Source organism: Callithrix jacchus, chromosome 7 (assembly GCF_049354715.1).
Source record: "Callithrix jacchus isolate 240 chromosome 7, calJac240_pri, whole genome shotgun sequence".
In the NCBI taxonomy this organism is placed as follows: Eukaryota; Metazoa; Chordata; class Mammalia; order Primates; family Cebidae; genus Callithrix; species Callithrix jacchus.
This window is the reverse complement of record NC_133508.1, coordinates 152,043,505-152,060,724: the sequence shown is the minus strand read 5'-3', so window position 1 is coordinate 152,060,724 and position 17,220 is coordinate 152,043,505. Positions and strand designations below refer to the sequence as shown.

The window sequence follows — 17,220 nt, the reverse complement described above, 5'->3', positions numbered from 1 at the left end:
ATGTTTGGACATTGTCAAAGGTGCTTTTGACTAATTGATCACATTTACAACTATAAATCATACAGCTTCTCCCCACAGGAAATAACTTGAAGACATGTTCTTCTCCTCATTCAGAGGCAGTGAGTATCTCAAGGGCATCGCAAAGGTTGCCTGCCTGCCTCAGAATCCACAATATTCAGGTTATATCCATTCCTTTTCTAGTTCTGTGGGAGCCTGTCCAAAGGTGATGTCGCATCTTCCTACAATATATGAACTAAATGGTAAACTTAACTTCTGCCAAACCCCAACATTCAACAATGGAACAAAAACAGAAGACAGCAGAAAACAATCATTTACTTAGAAAAACAGAGGAAGGAAAGAGTTCTCTAGGACAAGAACCATATAGTGGCTATTTAGGACTAAATAAGCAAATATTTAATCCTGAAGCTACAGGGAACCCTGGCTGATACTGGGTTCAGTACTCCCAATGTCCTCGGGAGGCTATATATTCTTAATAGTTGAAATAAATCCTGAGGACCAGGCTCATCAATTTTCTGTTACTCAGAACCCAGAATTCGTTTCTTCAATCTGACTTTCCTTCTCTTGATGGCTGATACCGCTTGGTATAAAAGGAATGTAGACAAAAAGTGGTAGCTATTTCTCTCCTAATCTGTTTTTCCTTTTCCATACTTCAGTCCTAAGACTTGCCTCCCAGTGGAAAGGGATCTTCTCGTTTTATAGGAAAGACAGAGTAAAAAATGCCTTGGAGGAGCTTGTGGGAGTGTCATGTTCTCTAGCAACTCCTTTTTCTAGATAAGCCTTTTCCACTGGCCTAAATATCCATCTTTGTCAATCACAGCTTTAGCTTTGGCACTAGAAACTCAATGAGGCAGAAAATTAGGACTAGACCAGTTTGGCAAGGCCCATTAGTTTCTGCATTTGAATCTAAGTAATTAGAGAGCTCCAGCTCCAGCCAAAATGGGCTTCCTGCACCAGGATTACATAATCACCTTGCTTTTCTTATTTGCTGATACACAGGCATTCTGGATAGAAAATAAATAATCCGGTTCATTATTCTTAAATTCAGTTGTCAAGCCTCCTATAGCTTCACCTTTTGTATGTTTATGGCCTGGGTCTCAAGGGATTGCAGGTGATACTTAAGTAGTTTTTCACCAAGAATCACAGGCTGCAAAATTCTCATATTTTAATTTATTTTTAAATTATATCTCCTCCAAATGATACCACAACTGTCCCACATTTTAAGGCTCTGTCACTTGAAACCCCACTCCTGGTACCAATTCCTCTTCTAATTACAGCCTTTTTAGTCACATACTCAAAAGGATTAAAGTTTAAATTTTAAGCATTTAACATTTAAACACACACACACAGAGAGAAACAGAGAGAGGGAGAATGCACAAGAAATAGGAACAGCCAGGCTCAAGGAAATTAGAACTGAAAGTCAGAACATAAACCAGATATCTTCTCTTTCTCTGTCTCCTTCTCTCTCAGGGGCAGTCACATATTCTCTCAGTTCTTCATCAGTTTGTGTCTGTTCCAGTCCCTTCTCTTTTCAGGCATTTTAAGAAGACAATGGCCCTTTCAGCAACTTACATATGGGCCCAACGGCTATTACAGCCCCTGAGTTTTTAAGACCTTCCTATATCAATGTCCACGAGTGACTGGTAGTAGTCAGTGGCTTGGTTGGTTGAAACTCTCCAAAGACAAAATCTGATTGGCATAACTCATTTGCTCGAGCCATATGTTACGGCTAATACTGAGTGTCAACTTGATTGGACTCAAGGATACAAAATATTAGTCCAGAAAACCATGAAAAGGAGAGACTGGCCTAGCCTACATCTTTCTCATGCTGGATGCCTCCTTCCCTCAAACATCAGACTCCAAGTTCCTTAATTTTGGGAACTCAGACTAGCTCTCCTTGCTCCTCAGCTTATAGACAGCTTATTGTGGGACCTTGTGATCATGTAAGTTAATACTTAGTAAACTCCTCTCTCTCTCTCTCTCTATATATATATATATATACACACATATATCCATATATCCATATATCCATATATATGTATGTGCATATATATGTATAAACTCCCCTTTATGTGTGTGTGTATGTGTATGCGTGTATATGGACTTCTTTGAGTGGTCAAAAACTGTGAAGATACTTGTGTCCCATGTGAGAGCTCATCAATGGAGGATTTTAATAATCAAGTGGATAGGATGACCCATTCTGTGGACACCACTCAGCCTCTTTCCTCAGCCACCCCTGTCATTGCCCAATGGGCTCATAAAGAAAGTGGCCATAGTGGCAGGGTTGGAGGTTATGCATGGGCTCCACAACATGGACTTCAACTTACCAAGGCTAACCTGGCTATGGCCACTGCTGAGTGTCCAATTTGCCAGCAGCAAAGACCAACAGTGAGCCCTCAATATGGCAGTGCTACCTGATGGCAGGTTGACTATATTGGACCTCTTCCATTATGGAAAAAGCAGAGGTTTGTCCTCACCGGAATAGACACTTACTCTGGAGGTATATATTCTGTGCAGGATAGTTTTGCCTATCTTGCACAGAATGCTTCTGCCAAGACTACCATCCATGGACTCACAGAATGCCTTATCCACTGTCATGGTATTCCACACAGCATTGCCTCTGACCAAGGCACTCGCATTACACTTTACAGCTAAAGAAGTATGGCAGTGGGAAGATAGCCAAATAGGAACAGCTCTGGAATGCAGTTCCCAGCGAAAACAATGCAGAGGGTGAATGAAAGCCACATTTCCAAATGAGTTATTACTGCCCAAAGACCAGGAGATTCCCAGGCTGAAAAGTGCCACAAGCTTCCAGCATGGCTGTGGCGCAGTGGGTCTCCACACAAAAACTCACAGAAATCTGGCTGGCTGTTTCATGGGCACCTGGAACACCTGGGAAACAGAGCCACCCATTCAACTGAAAAAAAAGGGGGCTGAAACAGGGAGCCAGGTGACCTGGCTTGGTGGGCCCCACCCCCACAAAGACCAGCAATCTGAAATGCTCTGGATTCAGAGTTTTGCAGCAAGCATAGCTGGACCTGGGATGGTCTAGCTCTGTTGGTGGAAGGGCATCTGCCATTACCAAGGCAGTCCACCATTACTGAGGCAGTCCGCCATTATAGATGCAGTCCGCCATTACAGAGGCAGTCCGCCATTACAGAGGCAGTCCGCCATTACCGAGGCAGTCCGCCATTACAGAGGCAGTCCGCCATTACCGAGGCAGTCCGCCATTACAGAGGCAGTTCGCCATTACAGAGGCAGTCCGCCATTACTGAGGCAAACTGCCATTACCAAGGCAATTCTAACTATACCTCTATAAACAAAACCACAAGGAAGTTCACACAGCAGCTGGGCAGAGCTCACAGCAGCTCAGCAATGCCTCTGCTGGCAGACTGTGACTAGGCTGCCTCCTCGCTGGGCAGGGCATCTCTGAAAAAGGCAGCAGCACATCTGGAACTTATAAATAAAGCCCCACCTTCCCAGAACAGAGCACCTGGGAAAAAAGGCAGTTAGGAGTTCCACTGCAGCAGACTTAAACATACCTGCCCAGCAGCTCTGAACAGAACGATGGAGCTCACAGCTCAGCACTTGAGGTCCTATAAGGGACAGACTGTCTCCTTAAGCAGCTCCCTTACTCCCAAATATCCAAAGAGTCACCTCATAAACGAGAGCTCAGGCTGACATCTGGTGGGTATCCTTCTGGCATGAAGATAACAGAAGAAGAAAGTGGCAGCAATCCTTACTGTTCTACAGCTGCCACAGGTGATCCCCAGGCAAGCAGGATCTGGAGTGGACCTCCAGCAGTCCAATAGCAGAGGGGCCTGACTGTTAGAAGGAAAACTAAAAAACAGAAAGAAATAAATTCATCATCAACAAAAGATGTCCACTCAGAGACCCCACCAAAAGTCACAAAAACCACAAGTAGATAAATCCACAAAGATGGGAAGAAAACAGCACAAAAGGGATGAAAACACCCAAAATCAGAACAACTCTCCTCCTCCAAGGGATCATAATTCATCACCAGCAAAGGAACAAAGCTGGATGGAGAATGAGTCTGATGAATTGACAGAAACAGGCTTCGGAAGGTGGATAATAACAAACTCCTCTGAGCTAAAAGAACATGTTCTAACCCAATGCAAAGAAACTAAGAAGCTTGAAAGGTTTGATGAAATGCTGACGAGAATAAACAGCTAAGAGAAGAATATAAATGACTTAATGGAGGTGAAAAACACAACATGAGAACTTCGCAAAGCACACACAAGTTTCAATAGTCAAATCGACCAAGCAGAAGAAAAGATATCAGAGGTCAAAGATCAACTCAATGAAATAAAATGAGAAGGCAAGATTAGAGAAAAAAAGAGTGAAAAGAAATTAATAAAGCCTCCAAGAAATATGGGATTATGTAAAAAGACCTAAACTACGTTTGACAGGTGTACCTGAATGTGACAGAGAAAATGAATCCAAGCTGGAAAACACTCTTCAGGATATTATCCAGGAAAGCTTCCCCAGCCTAGCAAGGCAGGCCAATATTCAAGTCCAGGAAATACAGAGAACACCACAAAGATATTCCTCAAGAAGAGCAACCCCAAGGCACATAATCATCAGGTTCACCAGGGTTGAAATGAATGAAAAAATTATAAGGGCAGCCAGAGAGAAAGGTCAGGTTTACCCACAAAGGGAAGCCCATCAGACTCACAGTGGATCTCTCAGCAGAAACCCTACAAGCCAAAAGAGAGTGGGGGCCAATATTCAACATCCTAAAAGAAAAGAACTTTCAACCCAGAATTTCATATCCAGCCAAACTAAGCTTCATAAGCGAAGGAGAAATAAAATCTTCTATGAACAAGCAATTGCTGAGAGATTTTGTCACCAACAAGCCTGACTTACAAGAGCTCCTGAAAGAAGCACTGAACATAGAAAGGAAAAACCAGTACCAGCCACTCCAAAAACATATCAAATGGTAAAAAGCATAGACACAATGAAGAAACTGTGTCAACTAATGGGCAAAACAATCAGCTAGCATCAGCATGGCAAGATCAAATTCACACATGACAATATTAACCTTAAATGTAAATGGGCTAAATGCCCCAATCATAAGACACAGACTGGCAAATTGGATAAAAAGTCAAAAACCATTGGTGTGCTGTACCCAGAAAACCCATCTCACATGCAAGGACACACATTGGCTTAAAATAAAGAGATGGAGAAAGATTTACCAAGCAAATGGAGAGCAAAAAAAAGCAGGAGTTGCAATCCTAGTCTCTGATAAAATAGACTTTAAACCAACAAAGATCAAAAGAGACAAAGGAGGGTATTACATAATGGTAAAAGGATCAATACAACAAGAGCTAATGATCCTAAATCTATACACACCCAATACAGGAGCACCCAGATGCATAAAGCAAGTTCTTAATGACCTACAAAGAAACTTAGACTCCTGCACAATAATAGTGGCAGACTTTAACATTCCACTGTCAATATTAGACAGATCAATGAGACAGAAAATTAACAAGGATATCCAGGACTTGAAATCAGATGTGGACCAAGCAAACCTAATAGACATCTACAGAACTCTCCACCCCAAATCTAAAGAATATACATTCTTCTCAGCACCACATCACACCTACTCTAAAATTGACCACATAATTGGAAGTAAATTACTCCTCAGCAGATGCAAAAGAATGGAAATCATAACAGACAGTCTCCCAGACCACAGTGCAATCAAAGTAGAACTCAGAATTCAGAAACTAACTCAGAACCACACAACTTCATAGAAACTGAACAACTGGCTCTTGAATGTTGACTGGATAAACAATGAAATGAAGGCAGAAATAAAGATGTTCTTCAAAACCAACAAGAATGAAGACACAATGTCCTGGAATCTCTGGGACACATTTAAAGCAGTGTCTAGAGGAAAATATATAGCAATAAATGCCCACATGAGAAGCAAAGAAAGATCAAAAATTGACACCCTATCATCAAAATTGAAAGAGCTAGAGGAGCAAGATAAAAAAACTCAAAAGCTAGCAGAAGACAAGAAATAACTAAGATCAGAGCAGAACTGAAGGAGATAGAGACACAAAAATACCTTCAAAAAATCAGTAAATCCAGGAGATGGTTTTCTGAAAAGATCAACAAACTAGACTGCTAGCCAGATTAATAAAAAAGAAAAGAGAAAAGAATCAAATAGATGCAATAGAAAATGATAAAAGGGACATCACCACCAATTCCACAGAAATACAAACTATCACCAGAGAGTACTACAAACAACTCTATGCACATAAACCAGTAAACCTGGAAGAAATGGATAAATTCCTGGACACTTGCACCCTTCCAAGTCTAAACCAGGAAGAAGTTGAAACTCAGAATATACTGATAACAAGGGCTGAAGTCAAGGCAGCAATTAATAGCCTACCAACCAAAAAAAGCCCAGGTCCAGATGAGGTCACAGCCAAAATTCTGCCAGATATACAAAGAGAAGCTGGTACCACTCCTTCTGAAACTATTCCAAACAATCCAAAGAGAGGGAATCCTTCCCAAATCATTTTATGAGACCAACATCATCCTGATACCAACACCCAGCAGAGATTCAACAAGAAAAGAAAACTTCAGGCCAACATCCATGATGAACACAGATGTAAAAGTCTTCAATAAAATACTAGCAAACCCATTGCAACAGCACACCAAAAATTTATCCATCATGATCAAGTAGGCTTCATCCCGGGGATGCAAGGCTGGTTTGACATACGCAAGTCTGTAAATGTAATCCACCACATAAACAGAACCAAAGACAAAAACCACATGATTATCTCAATAGATACAGAGAAGGCATTCGACAAAATTCAACAGCCCTTTATGCTAAAAACTCTCAATAAACTAGGTATCAATGGAACATATCTCAAAATAATAAAAGCTATTTACAACAAACCTACAGCCAATATCATGCTGAATGGGCAAAAACTGGAAGAATTCCCTTTGAAATCTGGCACTGGACAAGGATGCCCACTCATCACTCCTATTCAATATAGTACTGGAAGCTCTAGCCAGAGCAGTCAGGAATGGAAAAAGAAATTAAAAATATTCAATTAGGAAAGGAGGAAGTCAAATTGTCTCTCTTTGCAGATGATATGATTGTATATTTAGAACCCCATCATCTCAGCCCAAAATCTCCTGAAACTGATAAGCAACTTCAACAAAGTCTCAGGATACAAAATCAAAGTGTAGAAGTCACAAGCATTCCTATACACCAATAACAGACTTAAAGAGAACCAAAGCAAAAGTGAATTGCCATTCACAATTGCTACAAAGAGAATAAAATACCTAGGAATACAACTGACAAAGAATGTAAAGGACCTCTTCAAGGAGAACTACAAACCACTGCTCAAACAAATAAGAGAGGACACAAACAGGTGGAACAACATTCCATGCTCATGGTTAGGAAGAATCAATATCATGAAAATGGCCATACTGCCCAAAGTAATTTATAGATTCAGTGCTATCCCCATCAAGCTACCTATGACCCTCTTCACAGAACTGGAAAAACCACTTTAAATTTCACATGGAACCAAAAGAGAGCCCACATAGCCAAGACAATTCTAAGCAAAAAGAACAAAGCTGGAGGCATCATTCTACCTGACTTCAAACTATACTAAAAGCCTATAGTAATCAAAACAGCATGGTACTGGTACCAAAACAAAGATATAGACCAATGGAACAGAACAGAGGCCTCAGAAGCAACATCATACATCTACAACCATCTGATCTTTGACAGACCTGACAAAAACAAGCAATGGGGAAAGGACTCCCTGTTTAATAAATGGTGTTGGGAAAACTGGCTAGCCATGTGCAGAAAGCAGAAACTGGACCTCTTTCTGACACCTTATACTAAAATTAACTCCAGATGGATTAAAGATCTAAACGTAAGATCTAACACCATAAAATCTCTAGAAGAAAATCTAGGAAAAACCATTCAGGACATAGGCATAGGCAAGGACTTCATGACTAAAACACCAAAAGCATTGGCAACAAAAGCCAAAATAGACAAATGGGATCTAATTAAACTCCAGAGATTCTGTACAGCAAAAGAAACAATCATTAGAGTGAACCAGCAACCAACAGAATGGGAAAAAATTTTTGCAATCTACCCATCTGACAAAGGGCTAATATCCAGAATCTACCAAGAACTAAAACAGATTTACAAGAAAAAAACAAACAAAGCCATTCAAAAGTGGGTAAAGGACATGAAGAGACACTTTTCAAAAGAAGACATATATGAGGACAAGAAACATATGAAAAAATGCTCATCATCACTGGTCATTAGAGAAATGCAAATCAAAACCACATTGAGATACCATCTCATACCAGTTAGAATGGTGATCATTAAAAAATCTGGAGACAACAGATGCTGGAGAGGATGTGGAGAAATAAGAACACTTTTACACTGTTGGTGGGAGAGTAAATTACTTCAACCAGTGTGGTGATTCCTCAAGGGACTAGAAATAGAAATTCCATTTGACCCAGCAATCCCATTACTGGGTATATATCCAGAGGATCATAAATCATTCTATTATAAAGGCACATGCACACATATGTTCATAGTGTCACTGTTTACAATAGCAAAGACCCGGAACCAACCCAAATGCCCATCAATGATAGACTGGACAAGGAAAATGTGGCACATATACACCATGGAATACTATGCAGCCATAAAAAACAATGAGTTCATGTCCTCAGGAGATGCTGAAGCTGATAGGAAGACAATGAGGAATCTATACCAGGAGTTTGCAACTGCCACTTGGACACAAGGGAATGGATGACTTGGTGCTCTGGCAAGTAGATGGATATTATGGTCCTTAAATGGTGATTTATGATGTTCCCTAATGGTAGTACACACAGCTGGGCTGAGCAAGGGTTAGATACAACACTATAGGCTCAGTAAACTGCTAAATATTGGCCAGGGAAAAGTTAGGTACAAGGTGACCTGATTTTCTATAGAACAACATGATGGGGTAGGCCAAGTAGAAATCAAGGGTCAGGGTGGATGTAGAATACAAAATGGGCTTAGCTGCTGCTGCCTATGAGGGGTGAGGTCTGCCCGCTCCATATGGCCCTGCTCCAGCTGCCTTCCAATTACTGTTGAGAGCCTACTCTCTTGACGATCAATAAGAGCACTATTTGTTACTGCTGTCATTTTTATTATTATTTTAGTACTAGGACATTACAGCACTTTAGCAACAACAACAGCAAAATGCTTCACATGTAGGGGGAAAACTTAGGCAAAAAAAAGACCTCGTTCCATTAAATAAGATTGTGTCCTGAAAACCTAAGCCACTGACAGATCCACAGTGACAGATGCACATCTCCATTTGTATTACCAGTTGTACAGAAAAGGAAAAGAGAAAAGTGAAACCAAAAACAAACAGCTAAAAAACAGCTTTGCCTCAGGGCAGATCTCAGACAGCCAGGGGTTCCTTTGCTGGATCCAGTACTTGTGGTTGAATTAAAGCTCCCTAAATGCTGACAAAGTCATTCTAGCCTCTAAACATGTGTTTGCATAATTGATGTAACCAAGAGTAAATTAAGAATCTGTGTTTCTAGTGTCCACTGCTGAAATGTACTATGCTATGGCCTAGTACTAAAACAATTATTAATCCCAGGAGCTGATAAGGCAAGGGTTTTACCTGATGGCTGAGAACTACAATTTTTAACAGGAAGTAATTTCTTCCAGCTGTCTGCCCCTTGTAGAGTTACAGAATTTCCAGCTGTTTCAAACGTCTTAGCCCTTGCCCTGCTAAATTGGGCTCAGCCCAGCCCCAATTCCAAGAATGTAAATTTAATTTAAGACATACAAACCCGGTCAACATGGTGAAACCCCGTCTCTACTATAAATACAAAAATTAGCTGGTGATGGTGGCGTGCGCCTGTAGTCGCAGCTACTCAGGAGGCTGAGGCAGGAGAATTGCTTGAACCCAGGAGGCGGAGGTTGCGGTGAGCCGAGATTGCACCATTGCACTCCAGCCTGGGTAAGAAGAGCAAAACTCTGTCTCAAAAAAAAAAAAAAAAAAAAAAAGACATACATAATTTGAAGATGGCTAGATGGCTGGGTGCGGTGGTACGTGCCTGAGTCCCAGCACTTTGGGAGGCAGAGGCAGGCAGATTGCTTAAGCGCAGAAGTTTGAGACCAGCCTGGGCAACATGACAAAACCCTGGCTCTACAAAAAATTAATTAGGTGGGTGTGGTGGCATGTACCTGTAGTCCCAGCTACTCTAGAGTCTCAGGTGGGAGGATCAATTTGAACCCCAGAAGCAGAATTTGCAGTGAGCCGAGATCACACTACTGTACTCTAGTCTGAGTGACAGAGAAAGTCTCTATCTCAAATATATATATATACACATATATTTTTTTCTAATATATATGTATATATGTGTATATATGTATATATGTGTATATATGTATATATGTGTATATATATATATACGTGTGTGTGTATATATATATATATTAGAAAAGTATTCGTTCCCCATTTTCCCAACATCCTTTAATCTGGTGGGGACTAATTTGAGAAAATGCAAGCCCTGGGATGGAAGAAATGGGCCTACGTTGTTCTCAAAGTCACTTTCCTGTTAGTCTTACCTGGGCTACTATCCTATCCCTCACCTCCAATCTGCAAGCTCTATTGGCTTTATCTCTAAACTCTCTCCATTTCCAGCTCCAACCCAACTCCTACCTGTTGCAGGGTTTTTGAGTCACTCTTCTGACCAGAAACCTCTGTGCCCAGTGGCATCTTTTCTCAGGTTTTGCTCAGGCCCACTGGGCTCATTCCACCCACATAGCCTGGCACACTGCACTCAACTCATGCTACCAACCTGGATCCCACACTTGCCAAGGGAGAGCCAGGTGTGGAGTGGTGAAGAGTATATAACAAGTGAGCATGAGTGCAGACTCTCTGCAGGGCTGCAGCTGGACCGGGTACACAGCAAGCAGCTTCCACAGCTGCCACTCGGAACACAGTGGCACCCAGAAGCTTGGAGACTCTAGGAACCACAGGGCCTTAAAGAGGGAGTCATAGCCCTGGCTCTGGGAGCTCCCATGTCTGGGATCCCCAAAAGGCTGCAGTTCTTCTCTCCTTCTCTTTAGCTCATCCATGTCCGCCATGTATTTGCCCCATAAAGAGTTCAGCACTGCACTTGGGCAGGACACACCACCCCACCTCTCTCCTCTATGGCACACAGACCCAACAGGAGGCAGAGACACACAGACCCACAGCAGGGTGGGGACGCTCCCACACCACGTGCACACACAGAGACCCACATGTGGACGGGGGCACCCTCACATGCTTGGCCTCAATGCAGGACTGTGGGCCCAGATGTGGCTGTCGTCCTCATCACCCTCGTGGTTCTGCTGGCACTCTTCCAGCCCCCTGGCGGATGACCGGGGCCCATCAGAGATGGACCTGGTCAGGAGATGTCTGACCGCACCCCAACCTCAAGGCTTCTTCCCCACATTTCCTGCTTGCCAGTAAGGCCTTCAATAAACATACAAACAAAAAAAGGAATGGTTCAGCAAATTCAGTCTATGTGCATGAAGTGCCAGGGCCATGGGGTGTGGATCAGTCCTAAAGATAGATGTAAAAGCTGCAATGGAAGGAAGACCGTTCAAGAGAAGAAACTTCTAGAAGTTCATATTGACAAAGGCATTAAAGATGGCCAGAAGATAACATTCCACGATGACCAAGAACTGGGACTAGAGCCAGGAGATATTATCATTGTGTTAGATCAGAAGGACTGTGCTGTTTTTACTTGACAAGGATAAGACCTTTTCATGTGTATGAACACACAGCTGGTTGAAGCATTGTGTGGCTTCCAAAAGCTGATTATCTAATCTTGACAACCGAAGTACAGTCATCACCTCTCACCCAGGTCAGATTGTCAAGCATGGAGATACCAAGTGTGTATTAAATGAAGGCACGCCAATTTATCATAGACCATATGAAAAGGGTCACCTAATCATTGAACTCAAGGTAAACTTTCCTGAGAATGGCTTTCTCTCTCCTGATAAACTGTCTTTGCTGGAAAGACTCCTACCGGAGAGGAAGGAATGGAAGAGACTGATGAGATGGATCAAGTAGAACTGGTGGACTTTGATCCAAATCAGGAAAGACAGCACCATTACAATGGAGAAGAATATGAGGGTGATGACCATCACCCCAGAGGTGGTGTTCAGTGCTAGACCTCTTTATGGGCCAGTGAACAACACTCCCTGCTGGCATTTTATGTGCAGTAGTGAATGAGTAAGGACTGTAATCATAATATGCTCACTATTTGCTCTTGTTTTTGTTTTAATATTTTGTTTTAATTTAACTATACTAGTGCTTTAAAAAGTTAAATGAAGAATAAATGCAAATGTAAAAGCTCAAAAAAAAATCCTAATCCTCTCTGCAGCTGGTCATTCTGACATCTGCTCAGCTCTGGCTGAGCCCAGGGCTTTTATGGGCCTCAGTGAGGAGTAAGTGCATGCTGACTGGTCCCTGGGTGCCCATGAGCAGGCCCAGAAGAGGCACCACAAGTTCCCACTCTGGTCTGTGGGACTGGCAGCCTGGCCCCCAGCCTTCAGGCCCCTGTTGGGTCAGGGCTCCCACTTGTCCCCAGCTCCTGCTGGCTGCGTGGAATGTGCATTCCCAGCCACACCTCCCGGCTGCAGCCAGCATGATGGTAGCAGAAACTCAGATGGGCTGCCACTGCCATGACTACCACTCTAAGTCACCATTATCTCTTCTCTCTCTTTGGCTTACTGCAAAGGCTTCTAATTGGTCTCTGTTTCCACTATTTTCCCCTGCAGTGCATTATCCACACAACAGACAGATCTCTTCCTTTGTTATTTTTAATATGCATTTTCAAAAACATACATAAAAGTATAGTATAATAAAGCCCCAATTATTTAATTATTTTCTGAAATATATCAAAGCAAATCCTAGTCATCATAACACATCACCCCGTGCCAATTCCACGTTATGCATCTCAAACTAATACAGACTTTCTTATTTCTTATTTATCTGTTTACCTCTCTCAGGATATGCTTAACAGACTTTCTTTTAGCCCCAAATTATGCTATTATCACAATTAACAAAATAAATAATAATTACATAGTATCATCTCTCTCATACCAAGCCCATATTCAAATTTCCTAGGTTGCCTCAAAGATATGTTTTTACAATTAGTTTGTTTGAATAAGGATGCAAACTAGATCTAAACATAGTGTTTGCTTTTGTCCATTAAGCCTCTTTCATTCTATAGTAATCCTCCCTTCTTTCTTTTCATGTCATTGATTATCCTCTTTAAAATATAAATCGATCAGGTCATTCCCTGCCTCAACCCTCCTGCTCCCCAACAGCTTGCCTTTGCAGTTAAAATAAAACCCAAATTCCTTACTATGATCATATGATTTGGCTCTGTGTCCCCACCCAAATCTTATCTCAAATTGTAATCCCCCAGTGTTGAGGGGCGACCTGGTGGGAGGTGACTGGGTCGGGAGGCAGTTCTTGTGATACTGAGTGAGTTCTCAGACCATCTGATGGCTTTATAAGTGTTTTATTAGTCTTGTTCACTTCTTCTCTCTCCTGCTGCCCTGTGAAGAGGTCCCTTCTAATTTGAAGAAATTTATGAAGAAAAGGGGTTTAATAGACAAACAATTTCACAGGTTGTATGGGTAGCATGGCTGGGGAGACTTCAGGAAACTTATAATCATGGCAGAAGGCGAAGGGGAAGCAGGCAAGTCTCACATGGCAAGCAGGAGAAAGAGAGAGCAAAGAGAGAAGTGCCACACACTTTTAAGCAACCAGAACTCATGAGAACTCACTATCACAAGAACAGCAAGAAGAAAATCTGCTCCCATGATCAGATCACCTCCCACCAGGCCCTCTTCACCACTGGGGATTAAAATTCAATGTGAGATTTGGGTGGGGACACAGAGCCAAATCATATCAATGTGTATACGTGGGAGACCTTCAGAATGAAGACCCCTGGAGGATTTCTTTGGAAGGGGTTATTGCTGTCCTATGAGAGTCAACTCCTTCTATTCAAGGGGAAAGGTAAAAAATGGGGAGTGCTACCTCCTTCAATTCTGGAGTGAGAGAGCTTTCGAGAACCAGTTAGAGAGCATTTTGTGTATTCTCTCAAGTTGGTGAGGTGAGAGGAGTGTTAGATATTAAACATATGCTTGACTCACTGAAAAAACTTAAGTGGTTAGTCTGGGAAAACAGGAAAGAGGGTGTTATATTGGTTCCAGTCTGCATTTTCAGAGCCTGTTATAAAGAGAGATGCTTGAATATATTCTGTGGACCAATATGGACCTTGCAAGAAAAATCAGAGAGCTATTATCTTGGGTTCTGCCCAATGTGGGCACCTAGAAGAGGCAGTAATTCCAACAAGAAGAAGAAACTGAAAGTAGAGGCCTATTCTTCCTAGGGGCTAACAAAGAATAGCAAATAAAGTCTCACAATTAAGATGTGTCCATCTGGGCCAAATAGTCAGCTTTAACCATCTACCAGGCCTAAAGAACACAAAATCTCCCAGGCCACTCTCGCAAGGACTGCCCCATCCCTTACCATCACCAGCACCCCCTCACACACACTACCCCTTTGAAAGAAGCAATATACCAGCCAGGAAGAGGTAAGATGGGAGAGAAGACAAAATAAGAGAGAAAAAAAAAAAACAACTACAACCCCTTCCCCAGAGTCAGGATGCCATAAACTACAGGCCATAATTCAAAGGTGCTAATTCAACCTTTGGATGAAATAGAAGCACTTAATCATTGTTTTTCACCAAACATTCCAGTTATTAAACAGGCTGTTTTTACAACTTAAAGTGACTAAAGGAGTTGTCTATAACCTAGGAGTTGGTAGAACTATCATGAATGAGATCTATCCACATTTCCATTATAGGAACATATCTCGACCACTGAATATACTTTGAATAGGCAGTGGATGACAAAAAATAAGTTATACTTTGAGCCTACAAAGAATGCATTTAGTTTCTCAGCTTGTTATCTGTCTCCCTTCACTGGCAGGCAAGCCTTGCAAGAGTGTGGACTTTGTCATCCTAACATTGTATCCTTAGAACCAAGAAGAAAGTTTGGCATGTATTAGTAATAAATACTATCTAATATTGATCAATGGGCTCATCTTTAGGTTCCCCAAGTTTCAGGTTTCCAAACAACTGACCTCCTGCTTTGGGGCTCATTTAAAGGGTCTAAGATCACTGTATTAGATAGGATAAGCTAACTATCATGGCAGCAACCCAAAATACTATTGGTTTAACAGAAAACAAGTTTATTTTTTGTTCATGAAAAGACCAATGAGAATATTTCTAGGCAACTCTCCTCCAACCAGTGACTCAGGGATCCAGGCTCTTTCCACCTTATGATGCTATCCTCTTTAACACGCAGTCTCTAAGGCTTGGAATGGGAAAGGAGTGGAGTAAGGCACCGCTGATAATTCATTTCCTTAGCTTATATATGGCATACATTATTTCTGCTTACATTCTTTTGCCCAGTGCTAGTCCTGTGGGTACAGCTGAAGTCAGTAGATTGAGGAACATGGTATCTAACTAGACAACGGCATCCTAACAATACCTCTACACTGTGGAAGGACAGCTTGCATCTTTGATGGTCAGCTATCACTGCTGCCTCAGTAGTCACCTGGAAGGACTGGTGTAAGGCCTGCCTTACTTTTATAAGTGAGCCCTCCTCCCAGCATAACGGAGCCCAGATCATGAAACCTTTCTAGATAGCTGGGCTTGACTAACACCAGAATCACCTCCCTGGTGCCTGCTGTTACTTAGTCCAGCTTCCTCTCAGCTTTACCATCTGTAGAAACCCTGCTATTTCATCCAGAATCTTAGAACTGAATATCTGCCTGCCACATCAGTAAAGACATCCACACCTAGTTCTGTAGGCATAAAAAGCTCAGATCCACACCCACAGCTGGGTCAGCTTACAAGCACCAGTTCCATCCAACGAGGCCCCTCTGCTCTCACCCATGCTGCTGTGAGGAAACACGCAAACCTCTAAGAGCCCTAAATATCTCCTTCTCTTTACAGATAGAGAACTGGCACCCTGGAGCAGGTGGACGGTGGACATACACGGTCACACTGCCAGTAGCAGAGCTGGGATCGGAGCCCACACTTCTTGCCACTCTTTACATCACACTACACATCAAAGGCTGCTACCTCCTCAATTCCCCAATCACCTGCTGTTCTACTGAAAGTGAACTTCCACTGCCCCCATATCCTAAGAGCCTTCACAGGCCTCTGCCCAGCCTTACGTCCTTCACTTGACCCCTGAGACACGCCTTCCCTGGCAGTCTTCTCCTACCTGCTGGGCTGGTACCCGACCTACCCTCTTTCTTCTTGGGTCTCCTTTGGAGATTTTGCATCATGCTGAGCATCTCCCCTGCCCCACCTTTATGGGTGAGGAAACAACACCCAGAGGGCTGAGGTGACCTGCGGAGCTCACGCTGCCAGTTGTGCACTTTGAAGAAGGCTCATCCACACATACCTCTTTTGCATCTCCCAGACACTCTTGGCCTTACCTCCCCCGTTTCATGCAGCTGTCAGTCCTCGACGAGCTGAGACCATCTTCAGCTCAAACCTGATCCTCATTATCCCAGCCCTGCTTGCTTCACTGTGTCTAGGGAAACCTGGAAACGACAGGGTTAATGTTGGCCAGTTTGTGGAGGTGCAAATCTCTAACCAAACAGGGATGGGAACTAACTGAACGCTTCTCTTTCTTTCCTCCAGATAGACAATTGTGAGAACTTGAACGGCTTCTCAGGCAGGTCAGTGCGACCAGGCAATCAGCGAGTAGCCCACTTACCAGTGTGTCTTTGAATGAGCCTTCTCTTCATTCTGCTTCACTCCTTCTGACTCTCACTCATGCTGCCGGGTTCCTGCTTTCCCAAGAAATCCTCACACAACAGCCTTTGTCTCAGGCTCTTCTGTCCAGGGACCCCAACCTCACACAGAGACACAGTGGGGACATCTGGTTGCTCAGCTGGGTCCCATGAGAGGGTTTGTCTTGGTTAATTTGCCATTTCCTATGTCTTGTCCTCAGTCTTGTTGGTTCAGAAACTTTACTTTTTCTCAACCAAAAGGGGCAGCCCCCATTACCCAAGCCACAGGATGCCAGTCTATTTAGTTACCCTAGAA

General features: G+C 42.7%; 1 pseudogene; it reads left to right on the top strand.

Annotated features, from left to right (window-relative positions):
- Window positions 1-11,352: 11,352 nt before the first annotated feature.
- Window positions 11,353-12,437, top strand: LOC144577077 (dnaJ homolog subfamily A member 1 pseudogene; annotated as a pseudogene).
- Window positions 12,438-17,220: the final 4,783 nt, after the last annotated feature.